At 45.6% G+C, this 19854-nt stretch overlaps 1 protein-coding gene across 26 annotated transcripts in view; it reads left to right on the top strand.

The window, feature by feature from the left end:
- Positions 1–19854, top strand: part of Ppfibp1 (PPFIA binding protein 1) — a 143831-nt gene that overhangs the window by 37928 nt on the left and 86049 nt on the right. For 18 of the 26 annotated variants that reach the window (XM_039107707.2, XM_039107711.2, XM_039107710.2 and 15 more), the window contains one exon: positions 10091–10177. The gene's annotated coding sequence lies outside the window, so the exon portion shown is untranslated. Of the gene's footprint in view, positions 1–10090; positions 10438–19854 lie in introns of all 26 variants that reach the window. The other 8 variants (XM_008763382.3, XM_063286177.1, XM_063286181.1 and 5 more) reach the window with 1 other exon arrangement.

Genomic DNA, 19854 nt, shown 5'->3' on the forward strand with positions numbered 1-19854 from the left:
GTCCTCAGTCTGTAAGTCTTAGCCCCTCTGAGAGTCATGAATCAGAGACCCTGCATATCAGACATTTGCATTACAATTCACAACAGTGGCATAATTGGAGTTATGAAGTAGCAGTGAAATAATTTTATGGTTGGGGTGATCACCACCAGTATGAGGAATCATATGAGAGCATCGTGGTGTTGGGAAGGTTGAGAACCGCTGGTCTAACCCAGTCTCCCTTCTTCAGTAGGCCTTGTCACTCACTACCTTCAGTTGTGAGCTGCTCTTCGATTTGCCTTCCTCAGCTGTGCACCTCCAGTGAGATCGGTCACTGTGTCATTAGTTTATTTTGTAGGATAGTAATAAAGATTTAGAAAGATTCCATGCTTTTTAAATTTTATACCCAGTAGAGTGTAATCAAATGGTAGGTACCAAATACAAATAAATTCATGTTGCTAATAATTAAAGCATAAAACCATTGGACTTTTCTCTCCTTCCAACCCAGCAGATTGGAATTGGTGAAGTGTTTTTTTTTTTTTTTTTTTTTTTTTTTTTTTTTTTTTTTTTTTTTTTTTTTTTTTGGCACATGACAAACACTTTGTCCAAGAAAAAACTTCTTTGTCCCTGACTTGAGTGCTTCTTTTTTTTTTTTGGTTCTTTTTTTCGGAGCTGGGGACCGAACCCAGGGCCTTGGGGCCTTGCGCTTCCTAGGTAAGCGCTCTACCACTGAGCTAAATCCCCAGCCCCGAGTGCTTCTTATATATTGAAGGTCAACTCCATGATTGTGTCTTGTAAATTACATCATATGAACAATATATTTCCCTTCTTCATCACCTGTCCAGCTTAAACTTGGCATGGAAAATGAATCAAGGCTGTTATATATTTAAGACTTTTTGCAAAACCATTGCAAGTTTTTAAATTACTCTACTGTACAAGTTTCTAACAATTTGTTCTCTTCTAAATTGGAGGGAGACAGGGAGAGAGAGAGAGAGAGAGAGAGAGAGAGAGAGAGAGAGAGAGAGAGGCACAGAGACAGACGCACAGAGAAAGAGAACATAACGTTTTCTTACAAAGATGGAGAAGGTGAGAAAAGCCTTGGTTAGTATGGATTTAAAAAGTAGGCTAGCCTTTTATTTTTTTGATGGTGGCTTGCAACACGTGTTCTGTCACTTCCTTAATTAGCACTTGGGGCTCGTGGGGTAGGAGATATTTTAGCCTGTCTCCTCCTTAGAACTGTGATGGAGTCTCTTGATGTTTGCAGAATGTACATGCTATTGTGCATTTCCATCTTTCATGGAAGCAGAATTTAAAGGGGGGGGTCTGGACTGCACACACAGCGCTAAAGTTCCGAGCAGGCTGCCCATTTTCCAGATCTCTGGTGACCGTACTGAGGTTTTCTGCTGCTGTATGGGGTTCTGCTGACATCATCAAGTGTTATGTAGCAGTGAGCTGATGCCACTGACTTTACTGATGCTCTCAGCTATGTAAATTCCATTGTGCTGAGGGCCTGAGCATTTTAATGTTTGCAGAAGTAAGTTAGTGATTTGGTGGAAAGGCTTGATTCTACAGAATGTCTTCGGGGTGGCTGGATCTTCTCTTTCCTATTTCAGTAGGAACTCGGTGTATTTCGCAGTATTTGTAGGACACTGTCTCTGCGTGTATGTGATGAGTTTGTGCCTCACTGCCACGAGGTTCTTTCAGGTGTGCTGGCAGTAGGACCATCTCTGATGTTCCGAAGTGCAGTCTCACATTCTGCATGTTGGTGTAACACACTGATAGGGGATTTTGCAGTTGCCCTTTATATTCACGTTGCCTCAGTGCTTTGTTATATAAAATGTATGCCATAGTCCGATGTGTTTGCCACAGAGACTGATATACTTTGAACGTGAACCATGTCAATCCTCATGTGCGCTGTGCCATACAGCTATGTGTGTGCTCATTTGTGTATAACTTAGTGCTAGACTGTAGTCATTGCATTCAGTTCAGACAGAACTTTCAGAGAGTAACTGACCTTAAATTCCCAGGCTGCTTAGGAGCTTTCGATTAGAATCTTTCTTGGGGGTGGGAGGACACTTTCCAGTATTATTTGAAACAAGTCATTATTAACCACCAGCAATGATTATGCAGCAGCATGCTGATTTACAGTGATGTGGGCTCTTTTTGATGTACTTAGGGCAAATGCAAACATGTTGGAATCTTCAGGAAATTAGAGAACTATAGGGAATATTATTTTAGCAGTGGAAGTGGGTTGACTGAAGAGCTCAGGTATCACTGTCAGGTTGCATATTCCTCTGGTTGGTTGGTCGGTCTGTCTGTCTGTCTCTGTCTGTCTGTGTCTGTGTCTGCCCCCCCCTTCTCTCTCCTCTCTCTCTCTCTCTCTCTCTCTCTCTCTCTGTCTCTGTCTCTCTGTCTCTGTCTCTCTCTCTCTCTCTCTGTCTCTCTCTCTCTCTCTCTCTATGTGTGTGTGTGTGTGTATTTATTTGAGATAGAGTCTCTCTATGTAATCCTGGCTGTCCCAGAACTCACTACGTAGACCAGGCCAGCCTTGGACTCACAGAGCTCTGGTTCTGCCTTCCTCATGCTGGGATTAAAGTTGTGTGCCACCATTCCCAGCTTCATTCTAGTTTTAAAGCTCAGTGGTTGTACTATGGTGACATTTAAGAACCTGTACACTGAGCCCTGTAAAAGCCATAGGAAAGAAACCATTTCTTTGTCTAGCTTTGGGTCTAAAAACATACTACAGCATTGGAACATCTGATTTTTCCCCTCTCTTCCGTGTAGTGGTTTTAAGTTTTATCTATTTTCAATGTATGGTCGCTTTTGCCTGCATGTGTTTGCACACCACATGTGTGCAAAAGAGGGTGTTAGCTCCCCGGATGGCAATACCAACAGTTGTAATTCCTATGAGGGTTGAACCCAGGTCCTCTGAAAGAGCAGCCAGTGCTCTTAACTGCTGAGCCATCTCTCCAGCTCCAGTGTCCTTGTTTTCTTGAAGCTAAGGACCATGTCTTTCTTGTAGTGCTCAACATGATCTTCAGTCTCATTGCTAGCTTTGTTTTTCTGCCTGTCCCACAACAAAATAGTTTTTGTCTTCTCTTAGAGATTGCTAGATAGGCAGAAAGCACAGCTATATTGGAACAACAAGATGTTATGTTATTGCTTGGGAGTGTCCCCTTGTAACTAGCCGTACTACCCACTACTTAGCTGTGGGTGTGCATGTAACTGGCCACATTGCCCCATTGTTTGGGAAGGTCCTCATGTAACTAGCTACCAGCTCCAGCTTGTGACTGAAGTTTGCTCAACTTGAAACAGTGTAACTTAGTGCTGCTTGGTGAGGACCCTGAATTGAAAGCTTGTATATGCCAAGTGTCTTTCTGAGAGAATCCACCGCCTGCTAACAGAGTCTTACTGAGAGCTATGAGGATATTTAGAGTGTGAAGTTTGTGTGTGATTAAATCCCCCAGAGGATGGATGGGAGAAGAAGTTTACCCCGCTGTCTGTGGTGAGAGCAGATTCGAGGTGCTGTGATTCACGCAAGACATAGGAACCCACTCCCAGTGTGTAGCTGAGTGAGAATTCAGTCTAGTGTATTTGATCTGAATCCTTACACACATGATTCCAGCCACAAGTCTCCAAGAGTTTGGACTCTAGCCCTAGAATTTGTGACATAAACCTACCCTTTGTGCTACCCTTCTGCCTTTAGAAAAAATCGTTCAGCCTCTACTGGTTTTTCCTTAAGGTTCAGTCCAGGTATCTTTCTCTCCTCAGAACTTGTTAGATTTGGCAGTCAGGAGCCATGGAGCTGGGAACCTTTCATGTACAGTTTTGCTTTAGTCTCTGTTACCCATTTCTTCTGCTAGGTTGTGAATATCTTCAGGGAGAGAAATACCTGTGAAACTACACAGGTCGGAGGGCAGACACTGCACACTTAGTGTGAGGTCACTAAGGGCTAATAAGGGCTACAGAAGGAGCCCAGCCTCCGAGGAAGGAACCGATGTGATAGGCTAGAGGAAAGGCAGTCCATGTTAGGGGCTGGGGAAGACCAGAAACAAGAGGTGAGGTTGAAAAGTTGGAGTGGGATTCACACTACAGCTTGGGCTTACTTACATCTACAGGCAGGTAAAACCGGCTGGGGCCAGCCTGGTTAGGAGACCTGGGCAGCTCTGCCTACCCAGGGGCCAGGATGAGAAGCTCCTCAAAGTTCCCTCTAGTCAGTTGGAGCCTCATCAACCTGTTTTCAGTACAAAAGGGCACTAGGTCGCATGGAGGTGACACACTTCCTCCAGAAATTCCAGGGAAGGCAGGAAGTGTGGGGATGATTCAGCGAGGGGGCTTCTTCCTGTGCACGGATGGGCGGCGGCAGCTGCATGACTTCTGTTAGTGTTTGTTCCACCTCTCCCAGGTGGAGGCCTCCTGGGGACAGTGAGACCAGGTGGGTACACATCTGGAAACCGTCATATCTGTCTGGTCATCCTGAGAAGCCTAAGCCTCCTGCAACACTAGCTAGCGTAGGATCCATGTGACCAGTTAGCTTCCTTGCTCATCACGGTGAAGAATATGGTGGCCTTTATGTTTCTAATACCCTAAGGTTAGGGCCAACTCTAGCACCAGAAAGAACTTGAACATGTAGGAAAGTCCAATTTATATTATCTTAGATATCAAATTAAGAGGGGCACTTTATTGTATTGACACAGCACGTAGAACTAATAAGCCTTTCGAGATTTGATTGTCTTATATGGCCCGCTAACACTAGATTAACGTCCCTGTCGCCTAGGGGTGGAGATCACGGGCTGTGTAGCTGGGCTCCTGTGCTCTGGTCCCAGTTCCCCACTCATTAGCAGCCTGGGGCAGGTCACTTAATACTGCAGTTCTCTCTCTCATGGGTTTATTTCCCATGTGAGGTTTTGCCTGAACTAAATGAACTAATTCTCTATTTACTTACTAAAGATAAAGCTCTCAGCATCTGGTATCTGTTTTTCCCAATGAACATTGGTAATCAGTGTATCACAAGGGATATAAATAAAGCAGCCAGTGGTTAAATGGGCTCGGTAGTGTCTGTCACTCAACTAGGATTGGTGGGTAACTGAAGCAGCTTCAGAGAGGAGCAAACTTTTTCTTTTTAAGTTTAATTTTATCTTTTACTTATTCACTTTACATCCTGTCCTCTGCCCTCCTCCTGGTCACCCCTCCCACAATCCTTCCCCCACCTCCCTCTTTCTCCTCTGAGCAGGTGGGACCCCCCTGGGTGTACCCCCACTCTGGCACTTCAAGTCTCTTCAAGGCTAGGTGCTTCCTCTCCCACTGAGGTTGGATGAGGTAGCCCAGCTAGAAGAACACATCCCGTGTGCAGGCAACAGCATTTGGGACAGTCCCTGCTCCAGTTGTTCAGGACCCAGCTGCACACCTGCTACATATGTGTGGGAGCATGTTGTTCTCTGACTTGGCAGCTGACTCAGACAGATGCAGACATTCACAGTTAGACAGTGAATGGAGGGAGCTTGGGGACTCTTACAGAAGGATAGGAGGAAGGTTTGCAGGCCCCAAAGGGGATAGGAATTCCACAGGAAGGCCAATAGAGTCAACTAACTCGGACCCTTAGGGCTCTTGGAGTCCAAACAACCAACCAAAGAACATATATGGGCTGGACCTAGGCCTCCCCGCAAACTTTTTCTTAAAGGGCCAAATACTGAATAGCCTGTACTTGGTGTGTCTTCCAGCCTCTGTTGGTATTACTCAGTCCTCCTGGCATTGCACCCTGCAAGCAGCAGCTGTGGACAGGCTGTAGACACATGGGCATGGCTGCATTCCAAGCAAGATTTTATTTACCCAAATAGGTGGCAAGCCACGTTTGGGTATGGAGAGACCCTGTCCTGGGCACTTTAGTCATGCCTGGAGCTTGAGGTACTGTGAAGACACTAGCTTCACTCTCTATTCATTGCTTAGCACGGGGTCAGGCCTTAGACCAGCAAAGGGACTTAGAGTAGCTGTCATGAATGAGTCCTTTTAAAGGGTGGCATAGAAGTCACTTATTTAAGGGCTCGGAGCATTTTCTTGTGATCCAGAGGTTGGGGAAAGATCAGGGTTTGTTTCATTTGATGGACACAAATACAGACTGTTTTTTCTTCTATCCTCTCTATGTAGGAAAGTTTTATGAGCCAAGTAAAAAGCAATTTGTAGTTGTGCTTGTTGGTACACTGAGGGTTTTTCTTCTAGACCTGTTGTGTATATGGGCTTGGGTCTTTTATTTCTTATTTTTCGGCTTAATAACGAGCTCTTGTTTTAAAATTACACTTGCCAGTGGGCCTTTTTGTGAGTGGCCGACTGTGTTGGTGAGTTTGTATTTATAGTCTAGGTCGGTTTCTGAGGAAGTGACTAAAGTCCCTTGCATTCCATTAAGACAACATAACAAAGACCATCTTTGACTCAGGGAAGCAGGGCCTGTGGTGGAAACTCAGAAGCTAATGGTTAGTGTTTATCGGTGTTTTATGTATTCAGTACTGCTCGGGCCAGATAATCAGAGCTTTGTGCTGAGGGCCAGGGTGGATATTCACTGCCCCTCAGAAGTCCAGAGCGAATCCCTCTGGAGCGAGTTCAGGCAGCCCTTAACTTTCTGGTGGGCCCTTTTTTTACATTTTAGATGCTTTAAAGTGGGTATTATAGAACATAAGTATATATACTTCTCCTCTCTTTAAAGTATTCTACCAGAATTCTTGACATATGTCCAGCAGAGAGGTTGGTGGTGGTGGGACCCAGGAAATGACTGACTTAGGGAAATCCATTGTCTCTTGTTCCTTGTCACAGTGCCTTGGTTTCCCCATCTTGCTTTTTTATGGTACTGTAATAAAATACTTGAGGCTAGGCAGGTTATAAAGGAAAAAGCCCTTGTGTGTGCATGTGCGTGCATGCACGTGTGTGCTCTGTGTGTGTGTGTGTGTGTGTGTGTGTGTGTGTGTGTGTGTGTGTGTGTATCAGTTTTGGATGACTTCTGCTTGTTCTTATAACCAGTGATGACAGGCTGAAGGAGAGATGAGCTGGTCCAGCCCTAGGCTGTCTTTGGTTCTGGGATCGAGGCCAGAACTCACATTTTCCCAGAAAGGACCCATTAGGGATGGTGGGTGGGACCTGGGCTGAGCTCAGTGTAGAGCTTGCCGAGAACTTGTTAGGGACCTGGACTCATTCCCCAGTAACATTTTTTTTTTTTTTTTTAAAGTAGAGAAGGCAAGGGAAGATTGGATATTGTGGTTCAGTCAGCTCAGTGTTAGCACATTGGGTCTCACACTGGTTGTGTCTCAGTCAGCTCAGGGCTAGCACATCGGGTCCCACACTGGTTGTGTCTCAGTCAGCTCAGGGCTGGCACATCGGATCTCACACTGGTTGTGTCTCAGTCAGCTCAGGGCTAGCACATCGGGTCCCACACTGGTTGTGTCTCAGTCAGCTCAGGGCTAGCACATCGGGTCTCACACTGGTTGTGTCTCAGTCAGCTCAGTGTTAGCACATCGGGTCCCACACTGGTTGTGTCTCAGTCAGCTCAGGGCTAGCACATCGGGTCCCACACTGGCTGTGTCTCAGTCAGCTCAGGGCTAGCACATCGGGTCTCACACTGGTTGTGTCTCAGTCAGCTCAGGGCTAGCACATCGGGTCCCACACTGGTTGTGTCTCAGTCAGCTCAGGGCTAGCACATCGGGTCCCACACTGGTTGTGTCTCAGTCAGCTCAGGGCTAGCACATCGGGTCCCACACTGGTTGAAATGGTCGTTGTTTGCCTTCATTGCTTCACCTGTAAAGGGTTTTCTGCACTCAGCATTTATTGTTATCATTACATTATTTATTATTTCAGTATTTCATAAGCAGGTCAATGGGTCACTTTATGTTTTATGTTATGTTTTAGACATAAATAAAATAAAGGAAGGTAAAATTGCTCTGCCCACTGTCACGCATGTCCACTGTCACACATGTCCACTGGCTCCTGCCTCTGTTCTCAGAAGCACCTAGTTGGCCTTCCTACAAGGTCACTTTTAAATCACCCACATCTGGCAGTTCACAGCCTCATAGAACTCGAGCTTCATGGGATCTGATACTATTCACACACACACACACACACACACACACACACACACACACACACGAGAAAATGGCATATCAGTTGAACTTTATTTTTGGATGGAAGCTTGATCTGAAACTCAGGCCTGTCCTTACAAACCCCCTCAACTGGTGAAGTGTGTCTGTAAAGCTAACGTTAGGAAAAGCACAACACACTGACACGTTCCTGATGTGACTCGATGAGGTGTAAGAAACTCCTTAAAGACCATGTGCACCTCCACTGTGCCTAAAATGCCCTGGCCAGGGAAAAGCTCTGTTTCTCTGTTGAAACCCTGTTCCTGGAGCTTTTAGAAAGAGGAGACGGAAAGAATAAGTAAATAAATGCCTGCAGGTGGAGCTGATCTTTCTTCCCTGCTGGGTCTGCCACCTGAGGCTACTTTGTCAGCACATCTTGGTGGGGATGCATTGTCCTCATATATACATGGGAGTGGCGTTTCTTATGTATGAAATATGTAAAAGAGGTGTGGGTACCTGAAGGGCAAATCATGAGACATACGTGTCATCCTGTGTTGTCCACACGGCTCCTCTTAGAGGGGAAGCATCTCCTTGTTTATTTTTACCTTGACGCACCTGTGTACATCTGACCCTACATCTGTAGGACCTCATGTGGGTTCAGCAGGGTTGGACAGAAAGTAGCAATTACATCTGTTCCCAACCTGAGTAATTTCCACCCCTGTCATTCCTCCCTAAACCAGGGCTTCTTAAACTTCCACTTGCCACCCGTTTCTGCCCAAGAAATTTTTACATGACCTGAGAAGTAGACACTTAAAATATACAGAAGCCAAGCATCTACTGTTAGGAATCAAAGGAAATTCTTCGGTGTATATTAATGGTTAAAGATGGCTGGCTGGCTATTTGACGTTGTGGGGCACTGAGCATCTTAAAGTTTTTTTAATTGATTAGTATTTATTTTTAGACAGAATCTCACATAGCCCAGGATGCCTAAAACCTGTGAAGCAGCACAGGGTGATCTTGAATTTGTGACCCTCCTGCTTCTGATCTTTAAGAATATTTTGATTTTATAGACTTAGTGCTGAGAATGCTTCTTTGCATAAGTATGTGAAATAAAATGGTCAAAGTATGTTTAGGGCTATTTAAGAAAAATCTGTTCTAATCCTAAATCAAAATTCATTTTAACAAGTAAAAAAGAAGAAAGAAACTTAAGCAAATAATTCAAACAAAAATTTATAAAACCAAGTGTTCTAGCACAGGGAGGTATGAATTTATGACTTCTGTGAGGAGGAATGGTGTTAAGATATTAAAGGTCTTTGTTTTCATAATTAAGCTTTTATGTTTCTATAAGAGCAGAAGGCTTTGTGCATACAACATACAAGTCTTTTGAAACAGCCAGAAACGTTTGACAATTGTTACATGTTTGACTTTGAATTGATTTTTGGTCATTGTATATTCTAAAACCTTTTATTGCTGTGAAAACTTTCATGACTCTACATTCAGTGATGTGATCCCATACTGTGGTCTAAGAGGCTGGATTCTAAGCAGTGTAACGACAGCTTACGTAGGGATAAGCATCATAGGTAACCTAGGTATGATATAAACTACACAGGATGGTGAGCTTAGGCCATTCACATCCTTGAGCCCTCGAGCATCTTGAGGTTCTGGTATCTAGCAGGAGATCCCAGAACCAATTCCTGGGCAGATATAGACCGACAGATGTATTATAAAAAAACAACAATCCATTTGTTCACCTAACAACTGCTCATAGAACATCCACCATGTGCTCAGTACTCTGGTTGTAAAAATTAATGGTGGTGATCTTAGCAGGCTGTTCGTAGCTGAGGTGCACAGAAAAGCATGGAGCTAAAGAGGCAGAGAAAGAGGTGTGGGGAAGGAAGACAGTAGAAGGAAGTCCTTCACACGAGTTTTCTTGTTTTAATAACCCCCGTGATAGTAGCTTGTTGTGAGTCGTTTATATAACAATTTGCCACCTAAGCCTTTCTTCCCGCTGCGCTATGATTTGAATTTGTTTTAATATAATTTTGATTTCTTTTCAGTACCGAACTTCTATGGATCAGTTTGCTAAGGACGTGCAAGATTGGGAGAGCTGAGAAATCAACGTTGAACCTGTTTTTTTCTTAAAAGTGAGTAGGCTTACCCCCACGGCCGTTCATTTCTGACATCCCTATGCTGTAGTTAGCAGCCAGCACATCACACCGGAGAACTTACAGCCCCTCCTTCCTCGAAAGCATCTAAACTCCAAGAGCATCGTGGTGAAAATGGCCATGTGCGGGTTCAGACGTGTCTCCACGGCAGTCTGCCAGCCGGTCTTCATCTGGCACGGATCAAGCAGGACAGCACAGGCCTGGTAGCATACCAAAGGCACCGCCCTCTTCCCTCTCAGGTGCTTTGTTGCTCTTTCCCTCAGACCCTGTGGTAGCTTGTCCACAGGAGTGAGGCTCGTTGGCCCTTCAGTGACCCCGCAGGCTGAGGAAGTGTTTTCATGTGGCTTAGTGGCCTCCCTTCTCCCCACTCCTCTTGCCAAGTGGTGATGCTATGGCTGAACTTGTGCTGAGTGGTAAGGGTTTGAGTGACTTGTTCAGATTTATTCTCTTAAGTTCTTCTACATTTTACCTTGTGCCAAACACTCCTCCGACCCTGTCTCCTCATCCCCAGGTAGTTACTGAGTAGATACTTCAGAGGCTAAGAGAAGGGAGGGCGCTGGGGGTCAGAGTGTGCTCTCAGTCATCCGGATGACTTTGGATTGCTATATCCTCAGTAGTGTAGGGATGCCATTCCTCCTGGAGGTGGAGGTGCAACATGATTAATCCCAGCACTTGGGAGGCAGGGGCAGGCAAATCTCTGAGGTGGAGTCTACCTGGTCTACAGAAGGTTCTCCAGGACAGCCGGGACTATTTGGAGAAACTCTGTGTCTAAACCCAAACCCCAAACAAAACAAAACAAAACAAAACAAAACAAAACAAACAATGCCCTTGCTATCATGGTGGTGGCAGGACACTGGGGCCTTCTTTCTGAGTTGTGGCTGTGATAGAAATGTGATTCTGATCCTCTTGAACCCTGACAGGAGGGAGGAAGGGAGGGAGGGGGGAGGGAAGGAGAGAGGGAGGGAGGAGGGAAGGGGAGGGAGGGAAACCTTGTTTCGCATTAGAGTTAGAAGGCCACTGGTCTCGGGTTGAGGTCTCACACGTAGAGGAGCAAGCACGTGCCCTTGCTAGAGAGCTGTGTGGAACGGATGTCACAGATGAACCCATCTGTGTGTGCAGCATCTCTAGTGACAAAGTCACTGGTGCTGCAGATCGTCTGCCCTCAGGGGCCCAGGAATAACCAGTGTCCCGACTGCTGGTATCTTCGAGTAGTTTTACTTGCCTTTAAGATTCGTGACTAGAATCACACAGTGTCCATTCCTTTGCCTATGGCTCATTTGCTCAGTCCATATGTGATGTTCTCCTGATATTAAATATGGTTTACTTTTTTCCTTCTCCTTGCTCTGGTGAGATCTAAGTGTGTAGTTGCAGGACACTTAGGTACTTTTCAGTCTTTTTTTATGCTATACATACATATGAATTTTTAAAAAGACCTTATTTTGCATGCATGGATGTTTTGCCTGTATGTCTGTCTGTCCACAGCTTGGGCAGAAGAGAACATTGGATCCCTGGAACTAGACTTACAGATGGTTGTAAATCAACAAGTGGCTGCTGGCAATCAAACTCAGGCCCTCTGAATTAGCAGTCAGAGCTCTTAACTGCTGAGCCATTTCTCTGGCTCCTTATTCTTTTCTTTTAATTATGTGTACGTGCATGTGTGAGGACAGGTATGTGCATGTGTGCACAGAGCCCATGGTGGTCAGAAGAGAGTGTTAGATCTACTGGTGCTAGAATTACAAGACACTGTGGGTCTCCATATGGGTACTGGGCACCCAACTAAGATCCTCTGTAAGAGCAGCGTGTACTCATAATGGCTAAGTTATCTTGTGAGGAGGATGTGTGGTCTTTCCTCTATGTGTGAAACTTTGAGACCTTGGGGTTAGCCATCTCAAGGCCACAGAGATCCATGGGCGGTCCTCTCCTCTAACTCTCTAACATGGTCTTTCTAAGGCCCAGTATTCAGTTTTGAACATTTAATTATTTCTGTGCCTATCTTGTGTTTTGCTTATTCTTGGACCACTCAACAGTTTAGGTTCTGTGGACTGTTTTGAATACAAAAGCATCGGTACTTAGGTGGCCAAGTGATAGGCCTTCCCCCTGTGATGATCTGAGCACCATGCCCGTCAGGAACAGATGATGTTTTCAGAGGTCCTCTGGGGCATGGCCAGGCAGAAGCCCTCCTTGGAATGCACGTGACATGTAAGGCTGGTCTCTTGGCACAGACCAGTTTTATTTGCATGGCATAAAAAGGGATTGCAGAGGAGAGAAGAAAGTCTAGAGAGAGGTGTGTCTGCGCTGCCCTCGAAACTGTGACAACACTTTGTGGACCAGATCAAGGGCAGTGGCTTCCCAGAGGAGGACCTGATGTGTAAGACCTGATGAGTCTAGGGCCACGAGTAAATGAAAATGGATCTGACCTAGCATGCTACACTCAGGAGGAGCTTGGATTTTCCTTTCAGAAAGCTTTGAAAAATAGTCCCCAAAGTCTGAATCTTGAGCCAGGAAGTAACCGAATAAAATTACTGAACCAGGGAAATGTAGTTTTCATAATGGATGTGGGCCTTAGAGCTTTCCTTTGAGGGAATTCTGTCTTCACATCACAGCTCCACCTTCTTCTTGTCCCATGACCCCTTGGTTAGCTTCTTTACCCGTACAATGGGGATAGCACCATCTTCCATAAACTTCCTGTTCAGTTTAGTAAGACATGTCTGCAGTGTGTGCACTGTCACTATAATTGTTACCCTGGTGCCCTCTCATTCTTGTGACAAGCAGCTTTCTGACTAACACAACGTAGTGAGTTCCAAGTTAAGAAAGAATATTATGAAACTAAGCATGGGAATGCTAATCCAGACCTCAGGTTGCAAAGGAAGGATATAGGAAACACTTGTCCTGTGTTGTGGGTGTGTCACTCAGCAGGGCCCTCCACTGAAGATCTTAGTTATTTACCTGTGTCAGCTCCTGGCCAGTGCAGCTGCATTCAGAGGGAAGCAGGGTCACTCTGCACATTGTCATTAAGGCATTGGTTGCTTGTAACCATGGCTGGCTGTTTTGCAGTATCTTCATGATCAGCGTTTTGACGAGGTCTCAGAGAGTGACTGAATCTGCAGACCATAGCCAGTCTGAGAGGTATCTTTCCAGCTGACTGTGGTCAGTGTCATCCACCTCTGTCAGAGCTGTGGCACTTGATGAGTTCATGATCTAACAACATAGCCTCGTGTGAGAAGGGAAATTATAGAGGTGCTTGAGCCAGAAAGAGCGGTGACTCTGAGCCTCTCATTCCAGCTCCCACTTCTCTACTGTGTGGCCTCAGGTTCCTCCTAGGAAAAGCAGGGATTTGGTTTAGATTGAGATAGAAGCAGAGGTGGACTCTATGAATCCACTAAATGGAATACCTTGTCTTGTGCACATGTGTGCTTTTCTTGATATTATCTTCTCTTTCATGCCTGTCCGGGATCAGAAGTGTTTATGACCGTAAGGGGAAGGATGGTCTTGTGTTGCAACTTGTATTTACAAATAGAAAACATGACCAGATTGTAAGTGATGCAGGCCTCAGTGAGTGAATCCGTTTCCCACTGACACTACTTTGTATGCTTTGTTCATCAAAGGTTGGGTATAATTTCCTCTGAGCCAAATAACAGATAGATTAAACGTCATTGGCTAGTCATGTGTGGTGTGCACAAACACTTAGGTTTATGTGTTTATATGCTTATTTATTTAATGGGTGGTTCCCACTCTTGATTCAGGGTGCTTTTAGTATGCTTCCTTCAGAAGGAACAACTTTCTGTAAGCTGACAGAAGACAGTGGTAAAGCGAACACACAGGGCTACCATTTGTGCAAAGCTGAAGGCTGTGCTGATAGCCTCTGGGTTTTCACATCCACAAAGTAGAAACTGGGGTTCTACACCAGAGACTTCTTGGAGGGATGAAGGAGCTTTTTTTTTTTTTTTTTTTTTAAAGATTTATTTATTTATTATATATCAGTACACTGTAGCTGTCTTCAGACACTCCAGAAGAGGGCATCCAATCTCATTACAGGTGGTTGTGAGCCACCATGTGGTTACTGGGATTTGAACTCAGGACCTCTGGAAGAGCAGTCAGTGCTCTTAACCGCTGAGCCATCTCTCCAGTCCCCGAAGGAGCTCTTTTATGAGAGACATATTCTGTGGTGGTTGTCATGACTAAAGGCTTATGTCTGTCTTTTTTTTTTTTTTTTAGATTTATTTATTTATTTTTAAAGGTTTAGTTTTATGTATATGCGTACACTGCCACTGTCTTCACACACACCAGAAGAGGGCATCAGATCTCACTACAGATGGTTGTGAGCCACCACGTGGTTGCTGGGATTTGAACTCAGAACCTCTGGAAGAGCAGCCAGTGCTTCTTAACCTCTGAACCATCTCTCCAGCCCTCTCTTTGTCTTTGAATTCTCAGTTCCCACATTGTAGTCATGCAGTTAAGAACACTCCATGTAAATGTTGTTTGTTTTTTATTTAGATGTTGAAGCAATATGTATTTAAGAGCATCGACTAAAATACTAGCAGTGCAGTGCCTGGTACAGTGGTGCACAGCTTGATCCTAGCATTTGGGGAGGCAGAGACAGGTGGATCTCTGTGAGTTACTCAGCCTGGCCTACATCACAAGTTCCAGGACAGCCAGGGCCGCATAGAGCCACCCTGTCTCAGACAACAACAACAACAAAAACAACAACAACAACAACGTTAATCAATAGCATCAAGGTGGGTGTGTCATGGCATGTTTATCATCCTAGTACTTAGAAGGTTGAGGCAGGAGGATTCTGATTGTGAAGCTGCTGGACTTAAGTATTGATGCAGTATGATGTGCCCAAGAGCATAGGTAATGCCTTTGTCCTTCCTCTGTGATACTGATTTTGCTTTCTTGGTCAGATGTAGCCTGTTGTACCTGGTTATACCACTTTTGGGATTGGCCGGAACCATGTGTAAGAATGAGGTGGGGCCCTCTGTCTACCTATCCTTTACCTTCTCCTCATTGGTTTAAGAAAGACTATAACATGGATGGCTTCCACCCACACAGCACTTTGCTGTGAACCTGCAGTTTGTAGCCTCTGACATAGTATAGCCTCTGACAGTACAACTTATGACATAGGTCAGCCTCTGACATAGTGTAGTCTCTGACATAGTGCAGCCTCTGACAAGAGTGCCTCTGACAAGAGTGCCTCTGACATAGTGCAGCCTCTGACAGAGTGCAGCCTCTGACAGAGTACAGCCTCTGACAACAGAGTGTAGCCTCTTACAACAGAGCGTAGCCTCTGACAACAGAGCGTAGCCTCTGACAGTACAACCTCTGACATAGTATAGCCTCTGACAGAGTGCTATGTCCTCTGTGCCCGTTTCTTCATAATTCCCTTGCACCCTTTGTTAGTCTGTTCCCTGGAATTGAAGTGGCTATTTCCTGACTTTTTTTTTGTGGAGTGAACATAATTAATATGAAATATATTCTACCAAAACAATAACAAAAGTAAAGATAGATTATCTTTAACCTGAAGTGTATCAGTACCTAAAATGTCTTGAGAGTGGTGCTGAGGACTGGATTTTAGAATATTTAGGATTATAGATTTTCATGTTGGGAATAGTCCATTGGTAAAGTCTACACAGGTATTAGGGGTTTGAAAAGAAAATCCCAGAATCAGAGCCAGTTTAAGGCCCATACAGGTATATTGTCACCTGTGCTGCTAGGATGAGTTCTCACCAGGATGGGTCACAGTGCTCTGTCTGGTGCTTTTTCTGGTCATGCATTTATTTCTTTAATTAGAAGACCATGCTTTCTCTGTGACAGCTACCAAATATGAACTTACTTTTCTCTCCTATGCTCTCTCTTCTTCCTCCCTCCCTCCCTCCCTTCCTTTGGAGGTGAGTGGTTCCCACATGAGGGTTCCAATAAGCCAAGGCCTTCCATTGCTTCAGAAGTAGAAAAATAGGGTTTAAATGGGTTTGTTAGTCTCTTCATTTAGCCCAGTTCAAGGGTCTGTGCATCATGATGCAAGGACTGAGGCTCTGCCTGTTCTTCTAGGAAGTATCCGTAGAAATTACGGCAGCTTTGAACTTGTGGGTAGCATCCCTTGCTAACTATAGCACACAAATGTCCTTTTTCCTGTTTATATTCTTACCCAACTGCAGACTGTCATGGCACTGTCAGGCTTGCTTCTTTGTGTGGATTTTACTCTGCATCTTCTCTCTGTAGGAGTAATTCTGGCGTGGCCTTAGTGTGTTGTAGGGCACTTGGCACTGTGATATGTAGGTTTTAGAGGAACAGGTCAGCAGCTGTCTTTCTGGGCTATTCTGGGCATTTCGTACTATATTTACTTTGGACCTAACTTTTCTTACCCACGTTCTTTGATTTCCCCCTCTCTGCCACTGCACCTCAGCTTGCCTGGAAATGTTTCAGCAGTTGTGTGTGTGTATGGCGGTTGTGTGTGTGTGTGTATGGCGGTTGTGTGTGTGGATGGCAGTTGTGTGTGTGGATGGTGGTTGTGTGTGTGGATGGCAGTTGTGTGTGTGGATGGAGGTTGTGTGTGTGGATGGTGGTTGTGTGTGTGGATGGCAGTTGTGTGTGTGGATGGCAGTTGTGTGTGTGGATGGCAGTTGTGTGTGTGTGTGGATGGCGGTTGTGTGTGTGGATGGAGGTTGTGTGTGTGGATGGCGGTTGTGTGTGTGGATGGCAGTTGTGTGTGTGGATGGCAGTTGTGTGTGTGGATGGCAGTTGTGTGTGTGTGTGGATGGCGGTTGTGTGTGTGGATGGAGGTTGTGTGTGTGGATGGCGGTTGTGTGTGTGGATGGCAGTTGTGTGTGTGGATGGCAGTTGTGTGTGTGGATGGCAGTTGTGTGTGTGTGTGGATGGCGGTTGTGTGTGTGGATGGAGGTTGTGTGTGTGGATGGTGGTTGTGTGTGTGGATGGCAGTTGTGTGTGTGTATGGCAGTTGTGTGTGTGGATGGCAGTTGTGTGTGTGTGTGGATGGCGGTTGTGTGTGTGGATGGAGGTTGTGTGTGTGGATGGCAGTTGTGTGTGTGGATGGCGGTTGTGTGTGTGGATGGCGGTTGTGTGTGTGAATGGCGGTTTCGTCCAACAAATGAGCTGGAGCAGAGCCAGGATACAGGGCACAGCCTCCACTGATGCCCCTGGTCTTGAGCATGGGGTTCCTGGGTCCCCGTGCCTAGGCACTGAGATTGTGTACTCTTGGAGGAGGTAGCCCTGCCTGAGGGTCATGTGGCTTCTGAGGCATTCTCAAGGTTTCAGAGAGCTTGGTGGGATTCCAGATGCCTTATTCTTCATAATTTATGAAAGCCATACCATGTATATTTGCTTAGACAAGTGAGACTGAATTGTTGTAGGAAAACCCATTGTGTGAGAACTGGCTCTCAAAGGCAGAAGGTGCCAAGAGATTCAGCAAAGACTCAGATCCAGGATTGAGCAAAACTGCAGTTATTAGGGACTTAGGGGTGGAGATGTGCCTTGAGCTATGAGACAGAAGGAGTTCATATGATAAACTAGGTGAAAGTAGCCACTGGCAACTGGAATGTATCTGGGCCTTTTCAACAAGCAAAACCAGTAGTAGAGGAGCCAGGCGTGGCACTGCATGCCTGAGTCCTAACGCATGGGAGGCTGAGGCAGGGAGATTGTGAGCATGTGGCTGGACTGGCTTACACAGTCGGTCTCAAAACGACAAAACTCTGTTACTGGGCTGTGTGTGCAGTCCAGACTTCACCGAGCTACACAAGGCCCTGTTTGGTTCCCAGCTCTGCAAAGCAAGTAATTACACATTAAAGTTATATATCATATATATGCATATAAAATATAAAGCTATATTAGTATTATAATGTCACTTTAGAAGCAGGGTATGAGTCAGTGGCTGGCACCAAAAGCTCAGCTGAGGTCTTTTGTTTTGTTTTGTTTTTTTTTTTTTTTTTTTGGATTTTGAGACTGGGACTTGTGTAGCCCAGGCCTCAAATTAACAAATTTCCAGCCTCAGCTTCCTTCATTGCTGGATTGCCATGTTGCCTGCTTGTCCAATTGTCTTTTAAAAATTTTTTAAAGATTTATTTTTATTTCATGTATGTGTATGTTTTGCCTTTGTGTACATATATATGCATACCACATGCATGCGTGGTGCCATGGAAGTCAGATGAGGGCTTAGATACCCTGGAACTGGTGTTACAGGCGGTCATGAGCTACCATGTTGCTGGAAACTGAACCCGAGTCCTCTCTAGCTCCTTGGCCATTTATCTTAACGACTCTGTTTATTCTGTGGAGCTTGGGGTGCATGCCAAGGTCTCCTGTCTAGCAGAATGGTAGACACCTTTCTGTCAAACTGGGAAGAGTGGTTTGAATTGGTTTTGCCCTTCCAGAGACCCTTCACCCACAGTGGGGCTCCTATGTGGCTGGGAAAGGTTAACACCCAAGCTCCAAGCAGGAAATGATAAGAATGGCAGGCCTCCAAGTCATTGGCCTCTCACAGGAGAAAACAGCACACCCCTAACCCACAACAACCCCCGGGCCAGGTGGCCAGGAAAGCAGCAGGCTCTCCTTGGTAAGGCTGAGTGATTCCCAGAGAAGGGCAGAGAGAGCACAATGGGGCCAAAGCTGGTGCAGACTCTGGGGGCTGGGGGTTGTTTCCTGAAAACACTGCGAAGAGGGAAAAAGTGTCTGTGGTGAGAGTGCTCTCCAGACTCCTGTCTGTTGTCACCTCATGAGAGTGATGCGCTATTAAGTTGGCATGAACCTGAAATAACTGGGTATTTTTCCCAGAGGAAATACAGTTAATTTCCTGCCAGCCTCTGGTCACGGCATTTTTGTCAACCAAATTAGTACCTAACCTTGTTTTATGTGCTTCTGTTTAGACACAATTTAACAGTTCAATCATTAACATCCAGCTCGTGGCCAAGTGCATTCTGACCAAGCTTGGCTAAAAACGTATTGTTTGTCCCCGAGGTTTTTCAGCCTTCTTGACTTGGGGACGTCAGGTAGCCTTTCAGCACCAAGCTTGGAGGAACTTTGAGACAGTAAAATCTCCAGTGAAAAGCACACTGATGTGAAAAACCCCAGGACACGCCTTGGAGAGGGCCTTTCACAGTCTGAGGGTCAAGCTGTAGCAGAAGACCTGGAACCTACGTGAGGGCCGAGGGCAATCAGCCCATATTCCCCGCTCCACCACCGGAACAATCCAGAAATCACCTAGAGTGGTGGTTTTGGCCTGTACAGTGTTAGCACGGGACACATTCGTACGCAGAACATGTGAACACACGTGAGTACAGTGACCCCAGTTGTCGGCCATGATTCACGCCCGCCCCCAGTCCAACTGTACAGGCCATGTGGTTGAGGCGCAGATACCCTCCCCCACAGAAGCTGGCTGAAGGTTATGAAAGGAAGCGACATTCCACCCCAGATCTTATCAACTTAAATTGTTTCCTGCAGATTAACCATTCATTTCACCAAAGGTTTATCATGGAGCCTCTGTGTGAGAAACTGGGTCAGGGGCTTCGGAGCAGGCAGCGATAAGCAGAACATCAGAGCCTCTGTCTGGTGGGAGAGACGGGGACATGTGTCTCTGCTCTGATTTCCCCGAGTCGAGTAAAATGTGTGGCTCGGGGACACAAGGAGCGGGATTGAGCCCCAGACAGACC

Source organism: Rattus norvegicus, chromosome 4, assembly GCF_036323735.1.
Source record: "Rattus norvegicus strain BN/NHsdMcwi chromosome 4, GRCr8, whole genome shotgun sequence".
In the NCBI taxonomy this organism is placed as follows: Eukaryota; Metazoa; Chordata; class Mammalia; order Rodentia; family Muridae; genus Rattus; species Rattus norvegicus.